The 16,926-nt window shown below is 40.5% G+C and overlaps 1 protein-coding gene across 11 annotated transcripts in view; it reads right to left on the bottom strand.

Annotated features, from left to right (window-relative positions):
- The window catches only part of FOXP1 (forkhead box P1), a 625,706-nt gene that overhangs the window by 378,894 nt on the left and 229,886 nt on the right, over positions 1 to 16,926 (bottom strand). For all 11 annotated transcript variants that reach the window (XM_044933847.2, XM_044933846.2, XM_044933848.2 and 8 more), the window contains one exon: positions 16,463 to 16,558. The gene's annotated coding sequence lies outside the window, so the exon portion shown is untranslated. The remainder of the gene's footprint in view (positions 1 to 16,462; positions 16,559 to 16,926) is intronic.

Below are 16,926 nucleotides of genomic sequence, written 5' to 3'. Positions count from 1 at the left end.
TACTTGAAAATATAACTGGACTTTGCTTCTTATCTCATTCCTTAGGCAACTGTTTTTCAGAAGGTTCTTTTACTCTATTGGCAATTTATTATTATAATACATGCATTATTTAAGTAACTAAAGTCCTATTAGAAAAAATTAACATTCCAATGGGTTTACCTCACACATAAACATCCCAGAAGACTTCTCTCTGTCAAACTACCTCTTTTGAAAATGACTAAGAATTCCTATACTCTAGAATGGTTTGAGTTTTAAAAAATTCCTTATTTGGTTTGTTCTTTGGGAAGGAATGGGGAGGTAGGGAAACTGAATTATTCAAGCCGTCATTCAAATCTGTCAAATTGGAGCTCAAAACATCACTTTACCTTTGAACAACCAGCCACAAGCTCCTCCAAAATAAGTGTCACCTATAATTATTACTAAATATTCCCAATTAAAAGAAAATAATCAAATTCCTAAAAACCCAATTTCCCTTTGGAGTTAAGCAAAGTTCTGCTCTACCTACAAAGTCAGAGGGTCTTCTAGCCTTATAAAAGCCAGTTTTGCATAAACTGGTTGCTTTCACTGAATCAAGTTAAAGAACTAAGATTTCCTATTTCTGACCTATGGTCACCTCAACACAGCCCATCAACAAGATACTAAGTTCAGTGAATATAAAAATATATATTTTCTCTCTGGCTCTATTTCCCATGAAACTAGAACACAGCAAATCCTAAAGGTCAGAATTTAGTAAGCTTATTAAAAAAATAAATGTTAAGTTCATCAGCTCCATTTATTCTCATGGTTGCAATATCGGACAGGGTCCCAGCTGTTGAACTAGCTCTAAGAACAGCCTGGAGGCGAGAGGCTGTCACGTTTTGACTTTTCTACCAATCAGACTCCAACAAATACCTATTCAACACCTCCTAGATGCCTGTGATGAGTTCAGAGTATGTATGTATGTGTGTATGTGTGTGTGTGCGTGCATGCGTGTGAGAGTGTGTGTGTGTGTGAGTTCAGAGTATGTCTGTGTGTGTGTGTGTGTGTGTGTGTGCACACGTGAGTGTGGGTGCATGCATATGGGCGCATGCGCATGTGGGTATGTGTGTAGAGCAGGAGAGACTGAAGGGTAAGAGGCTATCTTCTGACTATTACTGACACATCATAGAATCCTGAGGAGAAATTAACATAAATATCAGGGTTTACTGCATCTAGAAAATTATTCTCGGGTTGACTTGTGTGTTCATTTTCCACAAGACTCAGTGTTAATGAGCTAAGAAAGGAAAGAAAGCAGGCAGAGGTAGAGCTGGAATAAGCCAGCAAGGTTCTGATACTCCAGCTGCCCGTAAGTGATGATGAACCATTAAACAAGAGAGAGGAAGGACTTCGAAGGCCCAATCTTATTTGTCAGTGCCTTCAGCCATGAAAGACGGCGAGCCTTAATGTAACCCACTAATTCCTCCCCCCAACACAGTCAAGATTCATTTCCACAAGCAAGTCCAGTATCAGAGGCCACTGTGGTCAGAATTGGAAATATAACCATGTATCACTACACTAAATTATGCTTAAATAAAAATGCAATGCATCCACCATATTTGTATAATAAAAGGATTAAATCAGTTATAATTTTCAAGCTTTAAAAGGAAATTCCAAGCTTTTAAGTCTATTTCTAGAAAAAGATAATGTGATGAATGTCATAATAAAAAATAACTTTGTTGGAGGAAATAATTCTTTATCCTTTAAAAATTTTCCTTATTAAATGCATCATTTTAACTTAATGCATTTCTATATACTTATCCCTAAATGTAAATTTGTTTTGATAAAATGAAGAGCCTTTTAATCCAAATTGCACAGTGATGCTTCTATGCTGATCTGCTATAACTTAGTAATCAGAGTTAACAGACTGCCTAATTAACCAAGTCATCATTTGCCAAGATCCAAATATGAGATGAATTGTGGGCCAAGGAGAAAATATGATATGGACATGAAAATTATTAATTCAGGAAAGCATGAAAAGCATGTGGAGTTAAAGGTTCTTTGCTAAATCTTACCATCTTTAACATCCTTAATTTTTATAATAGAAGTAATATATAAAAATAAAAAATATATTCAGAGTATATAAAAAATATTTTCAGATCAACTAGTTATTAGTCAGTAATACAATAAATTACTTTTATAAACCTTTGACAACCTAAGGGGTAAAAATCACAGACAAGCCCTGAAAATAAGTAATATCCATTATGTGCTTACTAGGTGCTGGCATCATGTTCAGTATTTCACACTGATCAATACGTTTATTCTCCACATGACCTAACTCTTGAGAAGGTACTATTTTTATCTTCAGGTAACAGGCCTGAAAGTTGAAATTTAGAATATTTATTTTTTTTGTCCAAAAGAATTCAGCTCAGTTTAGTCACTCAGTCATGTCTGACTCTTTGCGATCCCATGAATCATAGCACACCAGGCCTCCCTGTCCATTACCAACTCCCAGAGTCCACCCAAACCCATGTCCATTGAGTCGGTGATGCCATCCAACCATCTCATCCTCTGTCGTCCCCTTCTCCTACTGCCCTCAATCTTTCTCAGCATCAGGGTCTTTTCAAATGATTCAGCTCTTCTCATCAGGTGGCCAAAGTATCGGAGTTTCAGCTTCAACATCAGTCCTTCCAGAGAACACCCAGGACTGATCTCCTTTAGGATGGACTTGCTGGTTGGATCTCCTTGCAGTCCAAGGGACTCTCAAGAGTCTTCTCCAACACCACAGTTCAAAAGCATCAATTCTTCGGCGCTCAGCTTTCTTCACAGTCCAACTCTCACAACCATACATGACCACAGGAAAAACCATAGCCTTGACTAGATGGACCTTTGCTGGCAAAGTAATGTCTCTCCTTTCTAATATGCTGTCTAGGTTGGTTATAACTTTCCTTCCAAGGAGCAAGCATCTTTTAATTTCATGGCTGCAATAACCATCTGCAGTGATTTTGGAGTCCAGAAAAATAGTCAGCCACTGTGCCCACTGTTTCCCATCTATTTGCCATGAAATCATGGGAATATATGAATAATATAGCTAATTAATAACTATCATATTATTAAATATATAAATATGTCTAATTAATAATAATATCTAATCCTTTCAAAATTCTTAGAGAAGTGTAATTAAAAATTCTATTACTTTAACTCACCAAAATTTTACCCATGGAAACTTTATTGATTCATATTTCTCATTTATTTATTAGAAAAAAGGAAAACTGGGGTAACCTGAAAGATGCCATATGGCTAGTCTATACAAAGATCTTTCATTTACAGCTATTTCCCATCACTAACATCACTGATACGGCCTAAAAGACATGTACTGAATAAATTTTAACATAGTCATGGGCTAAGATATTTTATAAGCCATTTTCCCAAAGTAATTCCAATCCAATCAATACAAATTAGTCCTAGAGGAGGTAGTAAGTCCACCAATCTGATCATTTCTTCCTTGGCTAGTTGGCAACTCCTACTCATTCTTCAGGGTCCCAGCCACACCTCCCTCTTCTAGCATCCCCTCCCCAACCTCATATACACAATCCATCAGCATTCCTGCACCTTCTCTATCACTGTATTTTAATTGACCTTTCTGTCCACTTTATAGATATAAGTATGTTGAAATCAAAGACCTTGCTTTATGACCTACAACAGTGACAGATGGTAGACGGATGGTTAGACAGGTGGGCAGATAGTAGTAAAGCAATGAATGATGCCCAGGCTTCTTGAGGACAGAGGCATGGTAGTATTTTAGAGGTAAAACACACCTCCTCATAGTGAATGTCACTGGTGATGCCCAAGTATTAGACAGACACCTTCATGAGGAACATCTCAGATGACACTCATGGGTAGCTGGGCTATAAGATATTTAAAGATACCTTCCAACTATGTAATTCTCTGTCTTTACTATGCATCAAGTACAGTGCCTTTCTGAGCAATCCTGGACCAGGAAAAAAAATAGTTATAAAAGACATGATTGGCACAATGGGACTAAATATGAATAGGAATTGACATTAGACTATAATTTATTAATATTGTATCAATATTACTTCTTAATTTCGATCATTTCCTGGTGGCTCAGATGGTAAAGCATCTGCCCACAATGCAGGAGACCTAGGTTTGATCCCTAGGTTGGGAAGATCCCCTGGAGAAGGAAATGGCAACCCACTCCAGTACTCTTGGTTGGAAAATTCCATGGACACAGGAGCCTAGTAGGCTACAGTCCATGGGGCCACAAAGAGTCAGACACGACTGAGCAACTTCACTTTTGATCATTGTATTGTTGTTATGAAAAAGAATGTCCCTGTTCTTAGGAAAACTCCAGTGATTTATTTAGGAATAAAAGGGTATGGCATCTGTAATCAATTTTTAAAATGGTTCTGAAAATAAGTTATGTATAAGTATAAATATGTGCATGTGTATTCTATAGGCAGATGGATAAGAAATGATAAAGCCAAGGAGCAAAATGTTGAATCCAGGTAAAGGATTTCTTTTGGAAAGTTCCTTGACTACTCGTGTAACTTCTCCGTAAGTCTGAAATTATTACAAAACAAAAACGGGCCTCTGTTTAAAAACAAAAACAAAAACAAAAAAAGTACAATATGCACTCTATCTTCCTAGAATACTGTCCCCCTCTCCTGAGATCAGCACCCCTTTGACCCACTTTCCATCATTTGTGCAGGTAAAAGATTATTTACCACTCTTGAGACAAGCACATGACCCATTCCATGCTACAGACCCCTTCAAGCTCCCCCGATCTAGCCCTGCTCCAACCAGAGAGAGTATTTCTGTGATAGGCACATGGTACACAAGGGATCAATCACAGAACCAGCAAGATCCAAATTTTATGAGAGCTGCTAGAACTTGTCGGAAAAGATGCCTTTCTGCTGGAGTTTGTACGAAAGCAGACTGATGATTATCTGCCACAGTCTGGTCAACACTTCCAGGGATGAAAGCAACACAGAGCATCGCACAGCCAAGATTCTGAGACCAAGACTCAACAGCATGATCTGAATCCCCTACTTCAGATGCCCCTGAAGCTCATTCTACTAGCCAACTTTTCAGAATCATGAGCCAATTAATTCCTCTTTATGCCTGAGCTGGTCACAAGTGTCACCCAAGAGATCTAACAAGTGGTGGGCTCAGTATTTTAAGGCACAGATATTTAAAATGGTCTGCTGTTTGTGTGAACAGAGAGATTACAGATACTTCAAACCCCTTAAGTAATAGCAGTGTAATTGTTGGTCTTTTGCAACTGGCTTTTATATATATTTTCAAGCCTAATATTTTACTTTTTAAAACCTATTCTTTCTATTTTTGAATATCAAAGTCCTTGGCATATGGCTTCTGCCTCGGGAATTCTATTGACCGAGTAACCAAAGACTTCCTAATTGTTGGTCAGTGTTACCTCTAAGTACCCAAATCTTCACCCTGGTAAATTAACAGCCTTCAAAGTTAATGTATCTCAATAACTGAAAACAAAACAAAACAAATTCTGAATCTGATTGCTGGGAAAAACTCCCAGGTACAGGACTGCTGCTTTGGGAAGGGGACCCTCTTGATTGCCACACTTTCCCACACAGGTGATTGAGCGGAATAAATCAATCATTGAGTGGTCGAGGCTAGCACGAAATAAAATGAGGGATGCAGAGATGAAGTTAATTAAAATAATGTACCAGAGAAAAATGACTCAAAGATCTAGAGAAAATGTCTTAACAGGCATGCCCAGTTAGAGACCGGAGAACGCCAATTAAGTGGCTGTCCTTGTTCTGAATCCCACCAGGACACGCTTTTATTTCCCATAGCTCTTGTACTAGCAAAAAGAATTAAAGCATTTGAAAAAGTCTACCAAGATTAAACAGATCCAGTTAGATGACACTGAAGTATAAAGTCTCAACATGCAGTGTGCAAGCAGTCCCAGAGTGAAAAATGTATGTTAACACAAAACCATGCTTGCAAAATTAATACCCTGGGAAGACGCCTACAAGGTGAACACAATATGGTGTAGTGGTTAGGAGCCATGACAACAGAGGAAGAGTAGCTGGGTTCAAATCCCAGTTCTATTTCTAATGAGCAGAGAAGTCTGAGGGAGTCATTTCACCTCAGAACACCTCGGTTTCCTCAACTGTAAAACAGACTTTTTAGAACTGTACCTGTCTCATAAGAATTTTTGTCAGTTTATACATAAGCTCCCAGTAAAGGCAGCTATTATAGGGTAGATGTCTCACAAATTAGAGTGTTTCTCCTCACTGCTGGTTTTTAGACTTTCTCATTATTAAGTTTTTCGTGATTCTCGAAAATTCTACTTTTCTCTCTCATTACTTAGAAGGGAGAATGGGGAAACTACACACACAAGGATTGGTGATAACATAAAATGCAATCTTCTTCTAGGCATGTACAACTAGGGAAAGCAAGAAGGTCTAAGCATGCTTTATTCTAGATTTTGTGTGTGTGTGTGTGCTCTTTTGGGTGTTTTTGTTTTGGGGTACAGTTGCTTTATAATATTTTGTTGGCTTCTGCTGTACAATGAAGTGAGTTGGCCTTCCTCTTGGACACTGCTCCCGCAACCCCCATCCCACCCACCTGGATTGCCACAGAGCCCCCAGCTGAGCTCCTGTGCTATACTGCAGTGACCTACTTCTCACGCGGTAGTGTGTATCTGTCAGCTCCAATCTCCCAGTTCATCCCACCCCCTCGCCCACAGTGTTCATGTGTCCACTCTACATCTGCATTTCTATTCCTGCCCTGCAAGCAAGTCCATCTGTACCATTTTCTAGATTCCACATATATGCATTAATAAATGATATTTGGTCTTTTTTTTCCTGATTCACTTCATTCTGGATGACAGACTCAAGGTCCATTTACATATGACCCAAGTTTGTCACTGTTTATGGCTGCGTAATATTCCATTGTATGAAAGTTCCTTAGAAAACTAAAAACAGAACTACTAAATGACCCAGCAATCCCACTACTGGGCACATACCCTGAGAAAAATCATAATTCAAAAAAGACAGATGCATCCCAAGGTCCACTGCAGTACTATTTACACATGAAAGCAACCTAAACACCCACGTACAGATGAATAAATAAGGAGGACATGGGACTTTTACATACTGGAATATGACTCAGATTTTTTTTTTTTTAATTATCATGTTTAAGAACTGAGTCAGAAGTGGAGGAATGCATTGTTGTCACTGGTAATGAATGATCTGGGACAGATATGGGCAAAGACGAGGTACCATTTCTTCTAATTTGAACACTCAGGGAAAAGGTGAATGCTGACCATAAGAGAAAGCAAAGAAAAATTCAAGCCCCAGCGCATCATAACCAGACTCGCCAGGCCCCAAGAAGTACACTGAACTGGACCCAGAAAACATAGCAACATTTCAAAACATCAGAGAAAAACACTTGGAACATTCCTACTCTTTCCCGTTGATGCTCATGCATGAGGATATTGAGAAGAGGGCTGCAGAAGGGCTGATCCAGGTTACCAGGATCCTTGTGTAAATAACACGAATGAAATCTCCAATTACATGGATTGGTTTCCCCTTTTGTGATTGCTGTTTTAGTTTCTGAAATGGTATTTGGCAGACAGGGATGTTGCATGTTTTTCGAGATGGAAAAATCCTGGGTCTTTGCCACTCCAAGGGTTGTTACAAGTCTAATAAAAGTTTTTCCTTAATCATTTGCTTCACTTAACTCCTGCTTATTGAACTTTACTTTTTTTGTTTCTAAAAAGGGTACGAGGAACCAAATTTGATGCCTTAAACTGTATTTCACTCATGCTTTTTTTTTTTTAACAAGTTGAGAGGGTACAAATTATAAATCAAGAAAAATTCATGGTGCTTTTATTTGATAACCTTTCCACAAATCAAGAAGAGAGTATATGATTTCATAAATGCTATCTTTTACCACTAAAAGCTGTGGGATACAGAGAGAGACAAGTCCCTCTCTGTGCCTCGGCTTCCACACAGCAAATGCACAATGAACAGCACAGTTAAATCTGGCCCAAACGAACAACACGGCAACTGCAACAGACCCTCTGCCTTAAGCAAGTGAAAGAAGTCAGAGCTCAATGGAAGACATATATTTCTATGTCCTTTCAATCCATACAGACTTGAATTTTCTATCAAAAAAGAGGTATGTAAATTTTCAGGACCAATCCATCAAGAGTGTAATTTGTTTTTTTAAATTAGAATTAACAGGCAACTTAAGACATGGTCTATAACAAGGCAGAGGATCAAACAAGCTCTGATTAACTCAAGGATGAAACATCTCCCCAGGCAGGCAGTGTATGGATACTGCAGGACCCTGAACTCTGCAAACTCACAATGGATTTTGGCTTCCAACACTGAGCTGTCCCAGCATCTGAGGTTTATACCTGGCCTTATCTGAAACAGATCCCTAATATCCAAGAGTCAACACGTCAACAAGTGTAAGACAGTTCATCACACTCCTTGCTCATTTTGCACTTTTTAAAGTTCACTCAGTGCATGAAATGAGTAACTCTAGTAGGGAATCAAGGCTCTTCATCATCTTTTCCCCCATTAAAATGATCGCAAGAGAGTGCAACATGGGTTTTGCCAGTGAGATTCCCAGTACCCTTTTGATAATCTTTCTAAGTCAACAGCATTGTGATTGTGCTCCAGTCCCTATACAAAGCACTGTACACATATTATTTCACTTAATCCTTGCATGAACACTATGAGCTGAGGCATGCTAGTTCCCCAGCCTCAGGTAAGTATACTGAGTGGGGAGCAGGAAGAGACATTCGTCCAAGAACAAAGAACCAGGGACGCAGAGTGCTGGGATTTCAGCTTGCAATTCAATGTCCTTAATTAACTTGTACCCCCCACCATAATGCCTGATGAGCTATGGAATGAGGTTCGTGACACTGTACAGGAGACAGGGATCAAGACCATCCCCATGGAAAAGAAATGCAAAAAAGCAAAATGGCTGTCTGAGAAGGCCTTACAAATAGCTGTGAAAAGAAGAGAAAACCAAAGGAGAAAAGGAAAGATATAAACATCTGAATGCAGAGTTCCAAAGAGTAGCAAGAAGAGGTAAGAAAGCCTTCTTCAGCGATCAATGCAAAGAAATAAAGGAAAACAACAGAATGGGAAAGACTAGGGATCTCGTCAAGAAAATTAGAGATACCAAAGGAACATTTCATGCAAAGATGGGCACGATAAAGGACAGAAATGGTATGGACCTAACAGAAGCAGAAGATATTAAGAGGAGATGGCAAGAATACACAGAAACTGTACAAAAAAGATCTTCACGACCCAGATAATCACAATGGTGTGATCACTCACCTAGAGCCAGACATCCTGGAATGTGAAGTCAAGTGGGCCTTAGAAAGCATCACTACGAACAAAGCTAGTGGAGGTAATAGAATTCCAGTTGAGCTATTCCAAATCCTGAAAGATGATGCTGTAAAAGTGCTGCACTCAATATGCCAGCAAATTTGGAAAACTCAGCAGTGGCCACAGGACTGGAAAAGCTCAGTTTTCATTCCAATCCCAAAGAAAGGCAATGCCAAAGAATGCTCAAACTACCACACAATTGCACTCATCTCACATGCTAGTAAAGTACTGCTTAAAATTCTCCAAGCCAGGCTTCAGCAATATGTGAACCGTGAACTTCCTGATGTTCAAGCTGGTTTTAGAAAAGGCAGAGGAACCAGAGATCAAATTGCCAACATCCGCTGGATCATGGAAAAAGCAAGAGAGTTCCAGAAAAACATCTATTTCTGCTTTATTGACTATGCCAAAGCCTTTGACTGTGTGGATCACAATAAACTGTGGACAATTCTGAAAGAGATGGGAATACCAGACCACCTGACCTGCCTCTTGAGAAATTTGTATGCAGGTCAGGAAGCAACAGTTAGAACTGGACATGGAACAACAGACTGGTTCCAAATAGGAAAAGGAGGACATCAAGGCTGTATATTGTCACCCTGCATATTTAACTTATATGCAGAGTACATCATGAGAAACACTGGACTGGAAGAAGCACACGCTGGAATCAAGATTGCCGGGAGAAATATCAATAACCTCAGATATGCAGATGACACTACCTTAATGGCAGAAAGTGAAGAGGAACTAAAAAGCCTCTTGATGAAGGTGAAAGTGGAGAGTGAAAACGTTGGCTTAAAGCTCAACATTCAGAAAACGAAGATCATGGCATCTGGTCCCATCACGTCATGGGAAATAGATGGGGAAACAGTGGAAACAGTGTCAGACTTTATTTTTCTGGGCTCCAAAATCACTGCAGATGGTGACTGCAGCCATGAAATTAAAAGACGCTTACTCCTTGGAAGGAAGTTATGACCAACCTAGATAGCATATTCAAAAGCAGAGACATTACTTTGCCAACAAAGGTTCACCTAGTCAAGGCTATGGTTTTTCCTGTGGTCATGTATGGATGTGAGAGTTGGACTGTGAAGAAGGCTGAGCGCTGAAGAATTGATGCTTTTGAACTGTGGTGTTGGAGAAGACTCTTGAGAGTCCCTTGGACTGCAAGGAGATCCAACCAGTCCATTCTAAAGGAGATCAGCCCTGGGATTTCTTTGGAAGGAATGATGCTAAAGCTGAAACTCCAGTACTTTGGCCACCTCATATGAAGAATTGACTCATTGGAAAAGACTCTGATGCTGGGAGGGATTGGGGGCAGGAGGAGAAGGGGACGCCAGAGGATGAGCTGGCTGGATGGCATCACTGACTCGATGGACATGAGTCTGAGTGAACTCCGGGAGTTGGTGATAGACAGGGAGGCCTGGCGTGCTGCGATTCATGGGGTCGCAAAGAGTCGGACACGACTTAGCGACTGATCTGATCTGATCTGATCTGCCCACCATAAGCTTTAGGACCAGATAGCAAATGCTTCTGTCTTCATGGGGAAGATAATGTATAATCCTTTCTGGATGGGACACACAGAGTACCAAAACCTTGCACAATGTAGAGAGGAAGCTACCAAGAGAAAAGCCAGGGGTAGGATTCCATTCCTATAATAAAGGTGACGTGGATGGTTTTCTTTGTTTTCTTATTCTCTCACTCAGATGCCAACCTCTTAGGTACTATGAATTACAGAAGTCCACAGGGACATCCCAAATATCCTCTGACTGATTCAATGAATGCTGACTGCCAGCCTGCCTACTATTGATTGGGCACTGTCAGGCACAAGGAAGCCAAACTGAATCAGACAGACCTGCCCCTTGCTTACTACCTGGTAAAGAGGTGTATTCAGAAAGTGTCAGAAGCTGTAGTAAATGAAACACACAAGGATCTTGGATGCCTCAGAGTGGGGTTGGGGGGGTGGAAATCAACTGTAATGTGGGTAGTCAGGGAAGGTCACTTCAAGAAGTTGATATGTGAACTGAACAAAAAAAGATGAGAAGAGGGGTTAGCCCTGTGAAACACAAAAGATGTTCCAGGGAGAGAATCCCATGGTCCAGAGGCAAGAGAGATTTTATGACATCTGAACATCTAATAGTGTCTAAATAAAATATTTGAAACCACAGAGCAAAAATGTAGTTTCCAAGAGTTTCTTGAAAAAGCAAGATCTTCAAGTCACCTCTTTCAGAGAGTCAACTACTCAATAGACAGGCATGCTTGCTAAGTCGCTGCAGTTGTGTCTGACTCTTTGCAATCTTACGGACTAGTCTGCCAGGCTCCTCTATCCATGGGATTCTCCAGGTAAGAACACTGGAGAATTTCTTCCTCCAGAAGATCTGCGCAACTCAGGGATCGAACCTGCACCTCTTAGGTTCCTCGCTCTGGGAGGTAAGTTCTTTGCCACTAGCTCCACCTGGAAAGCCCACTCACTAGACAGCCATGGTCAAGTCTTTGGGACATACTGCCAACTGAGCCGTCTATGAGTCCTGCTGACATTCTCCATCACAGTCATACAGCAGCTTCTGTGTGCAGACACCACTATCCTCTGAGGGCCAGTCCCAAGAAGATGTGTGAGGGACCAGAGGCTGCTCTGTAGACTCAGCACAGAGGCAGGGCCGGGGATGAGGCTAGTCCAGACCAGCCTTGTGTAGTGTCAGCCTGCATGAGTGAAACCTTGAGTTTCAGATTGTCATCAGTAATACCACCTTGAAAGCAGTTAGTGAATTTTGCTTGCTAGGCAGGCCCATTGTCTGAGTGAGTAAAATATGGAATAAAAAAACCACTGCATGCCTCTCAGGGGAAACTGTCAAAACAGGACCCAGAGATCTAAGTCCTGTTAGCCGGGCTGTGCTGTTCCATACATAGTTGCAGTGTCCTTGACAATGGGCATCAAAGTCACCTCTTGGGGCTTTACTTAAACTTCCAAGCATATGCTAGGCAAGAAGCAATGACTGTGAAATATACATTGTCTGCCAGTAAAATAAGAACCAATGAACTAACCAGAGGATGGTAAAAATTCCTCAAAGACAGGGATTTCCACCATCTCACCCAGGGTATGTGGCACAATACTGGCATTTTTTACCAACCAGAAACTGTACTAAGCTCTTTACACATATCATCTCAGTAATTTGCTACAGGAATCTATCTCCTATATGTATCCCCATTTCCCAGATGAGGAGGCCAAGGCCCAGAAAGGTTAAGTAACTTACCCTCCAGGTTCACTCAGCCAGTAAATGGAAAAGGTGGAATTTGAATCTCAGCTGATTTAATTGCAATGTAGACACTCTTGCCCATATTGCTATCCTATATCTACAATAGGCATTCAGTAAACGTCTAGGAGTGCATCAGCTACCATGTTCTATGAGCATCTATCACAGACTAGTATAGGCAGAGACTACATGAGGAAGTAAAGGAAAGTCTCATTCAGTTAGACAGTAATTTTCACAAGAATAAACTCCAGACCAACCTGGAATAGAGAAATGGGAATGATTCACATGTCTCTCCCGTCCCCCAAGGGAAGCTTTCACCACATATATAGCAAAACAGTAAAATCAGAGATGCAGAGTAGACGGCATTGTCCAGACTCTGAGAGACAGTAAAAAGTCATCAGTGACAGCCCACACACATACTGGGAAGAACACAATTAAGTGAGGGCCAGTATGTCCTAGGACCTCACACTAGCATTCAGTTCAGTTCACTCCCTCAGTCTTGTCTGACTCTTTGCAACCCCATGGACTGCAGCACGCCAGGCCTCCCTGTCCGTCACCAACTTCCGGAGTTTACTCAAACTCATGTCCATTGAGTCGGTGATGCCATCCAACCATCTCATCCTCTGTTGTCCCCTTCTCCTCCCACCTTCAATCTTTCCCAGCATCAGGGTCTTTGCAAATGAGTCAGCTCTTTGCATCAGGTGGCCAAAGTATTGGAGTTTCAGCTTCAGCATCAGTTGTTCCATTGAATATTCAGCTCTGATTTCACACTAGCACTCAGGCTTTAACAAAACCTTCCATCCAGAGGAGAGAAAATCCATTCACAAATTTGGCAGTTTAAATTTTGGTTGATAGCTCTCTTGAGACAGAAATTTCTTTCTTAGAATTTGCCATGGCACTTGCAGTAAAAATATTATAGTCCTAAAATATTTACTGAGATATGTATCTCTACTGACAATTGAACAAGCTGAAATTCAAACATATAAAGTTCAAGTAAGATGTTATACACACCAAATCAATAGAAGAAAGAAGGCATTCATCAAAATAAATAAAAATTAGACATGGAAGAAAAACTGATAGCATGATTTCATGCAAGTAACCACAACTGTTGCTCAATAACCATACACCTTTTCTTCATTACTACTAGAACCTGGAACTGATCTAGGACATCAAATTCCTCAAGTCTAAGGATGTAATTATCAGATGCCCTTATGTTAACAGTGACTTAAATGATGTAAGTAGAAGCCATTGAGTAAGACTTCATGGAAAGTTATTTAAAGAGGGCTTCCTCAGCTGAGAAGGAATAAAAATACTCTTTTTATTTCTTGTAATGTTGCCTCTTTCAGGATGTAGAAGCAATGGCTGGAGAGCCAGCAGCCATAATGTGACCTTGAAAATAAACAACACTTGAACAGGCAAGTAGAGATCGCATAAAGATAGGAAACACAAATTGCTCTCCCCTTGATATCTTTTATGAGAGAGAAAACACTACTAATCTTTTAAAACTTACATACTTGCATCTATTACCAGAAAATCATTCTTATCTGATATAAAGACATAAAAACATAGCTAAAGATTATCCTACTTTTTGTCAGGAAAAGAAAACTAGAAAATTCATGAGTTGAGATTCTGATTACCCCTCTATTCATCAAACTATTTGTTTAAGTATGCCTTTCCCTCTTAATCAGTACCACTAGTCCAGGGAAGCATATTCGCTGAACCTATCTCTATGTTTTGACATGCAAGACTTGTGAAATTCAAACACACTTGTAGACATCCAAAGCTATTTTAAATGTGGAAGATCTGAAAACACTCTCCAAACCTGATGATTAAAGGAAATTTAATAGTTCCTCATTGGCATTTGATCTTTAGCCTGCCATAATCTATCCATATAGCTCTTCATTCATATTTGCTATTAAAGCGACATTTCAACATAGAAGGAACGTACAGACAAATCACATGACTTGGAAAATAAAAGAGCTTTCCCTCACACTCATCTAGCTCATGAAAGCCCAATGTGATTAAAAGGGTGAAGCAGGTAGACTTCACTAGGTGAAGCAGAATGATGGTCTAGAGCATCCATTACATTTGTAAGGAATTTCAAATTTTTCAAAGTGCTTTCATGTACATTATATGATGTTTCATCCTTACAACTACATCCTACTCTTACCTCAGTAGTAAATGCAGGTGTTTTTTTAATTCCCGTTTCATTCTGATAAATTGTTTGCTCAAGATCAGAGGGACTGCTACCCAGGGAGATATCTTGATTCTAGGTCATTTATTTTCTTTGCTGCATTAGATCAGTTCAGTTCAGTCAGTTCAGTTCAGTCGCTCAGTCATGTCTGACTCTTTGCGACCCCATGAACCACACCCCATGAACCACAGCACGCCAGGCCTCCCTGTCCATCACCAACTCCCGGAGTTTACCCAAACCCATGTCCATTGAGTCGGTGATGCCATCCAATCATCTCATCCTCTTCTCCTCCTTCTCCTTCTCCTCCTGCCCTCAGTCCCCTTCTCCTCCTGCCCTCAGTCTTTCTCAGCATCAGGGTCTTTTCAAATGAGTGAGTTCTTCACATCAGGTGGCCAAAGTATTGGAGTTTCAGCTTCAACATCAGTCCTTCCAATGAACACCCAGGACTGATCTCCTTTAGGACGGACCGGTTGGATCTTCTTGCAGTCCAAGGGACTCTCAAGAGTCTTCTCCAATACCACATTTCAAAAGCATCAATTCTTCTGTGCTAAGCTTTCTTTATAGTCCAGCTCTCATATCCATACTTGACTACTGGAAAAACCATAGCCTTGACTAAACGGACCTTTGTTGACAAAGTAATGTCTCTGCTTTTTAATATGCTGTCTAGGTTGGTCATAGCCTTCCTTCCAAGGAGCAAGCATCTTTTATTTTCATGGCTGCAATTACCATCTGCAGTGATTTTCAAACTCCCCAAAGTAAAGTCAGCAACTGTTTCCACTGTTCCCCATCTATTTGCCATTAGATCAGAGGTCCACAACCTATGGCCTTTAGGCCAAATATGGCCCTTGACCTGGCTTTGCAAATAAAGTTTTATTGGAACACAGTCATGCCCATTTGTTTATCTAAGACTCTTGAGAGTCCCTTGGACTGCAAGGAGATCCAACCAGTCCATTCTAAAGGAGATCAGCCCTGGGTGTTCTTTGGAAGGAATGATGCTAAAGCTGAAATTCCAGTACTTTGGCCACCCCATGCAAAGGGCTGACTCATTGGAAAAGACTCTGATGCTGGGAGGGATTGGGGGCAGGAGGAAAAGGGGACAACAGAGGATGTGATGGCTGGATGGCATCACTGACTCAATGGACGTGAGTTTGCGTGAACTCCGGGAGATGGTGATGGACAGGGAGGCCTGGCGTGATGCGATTCATGGGGTCGCAAAGAGTCAGACACGACTGAGTGACTGAACTGAACTGAACTGATGGCTAGTTTTGTGCTACATCAGCAGAGGTAGCTAGCTGCAAAAGAGACTCTACGTGAGACTCTTCTAGCTGCAAGAGACTCTACAACATACTAATCTCTATGCTGACTATAGTCCATGAGGTTGACTATATTTACTATCTGGCCCTTTAGAGACAAAATTTGCCAACCCTTCATTACATCACACTTCCACAGACATGATCCAAGTTACAAATCCTACACTGCAAAGCCATAAAGCTATCATGGAATGCAATAAACGTATTCCTGCTGGTTTTGGAACTCATGATTGATAATGGGGCATTCCATTATCTTCTGAGGGATTACTACCTGCAATATCATGTCATCTGCAAGGGTGGATGGCAATTTTTGATCAGTACACAATGCAAGTGTTGTTTGTCACTTACCCTGAATTTTTAATGTGTCTCACAGCCATAAAAAGTCTGGAGGTCACTGGTTGAGGGCATGCATAATGCCACAGGACTGCAACATACAGGGGGATACTGAAAACAAAAAAAAAAAACACAGAAGAGGTTAAGGAAAGGAAGTGACAAACTTTAATGCTTCAAAAGTAACACATTAATGTAAGCCTTATGTCTTCCTAATTGATGCATAACTTTTACGTTCAGTATATAATTGAGTATCTGCGTATATAAGCATCTATTTTGTCCTTTCCGTTCTAGAATCAGCACTCGGTTAGCTCCTAGTTTGAGCTCTGTACAGAATTATAGCAGAAAAGTGTGAAATATTATAGAGCCAAGTAAAACTGCTGCTCTTGAAGGCATTTTCATTCATTTAGGAAGTTTGGTTCCTGTAACTCCAAACATTTCTTACTTGGGGGTATAACTTCTCAGAATTCCAATGTTCTCAT

The sequence above is a fragment of the Bubalus bubalis genome, chromosome 21, assembly GCF_019923935.1.
Source record: "Bubalus bubalis isolate 160015118507 breed Murrah chromosome 21, NDDB_SH_1, whole genome shotgun sequence".
NCBI lineage: Eukaryota > Metazoa > Chordata > Mammalia > Artiodactyla > Bovidae > Bubalus > Bubalus bubalis.
Note: the sequence above shows the minus strand (reverse complement) of the source record. Positions and strands in the feature narration are given on the sequence as shown.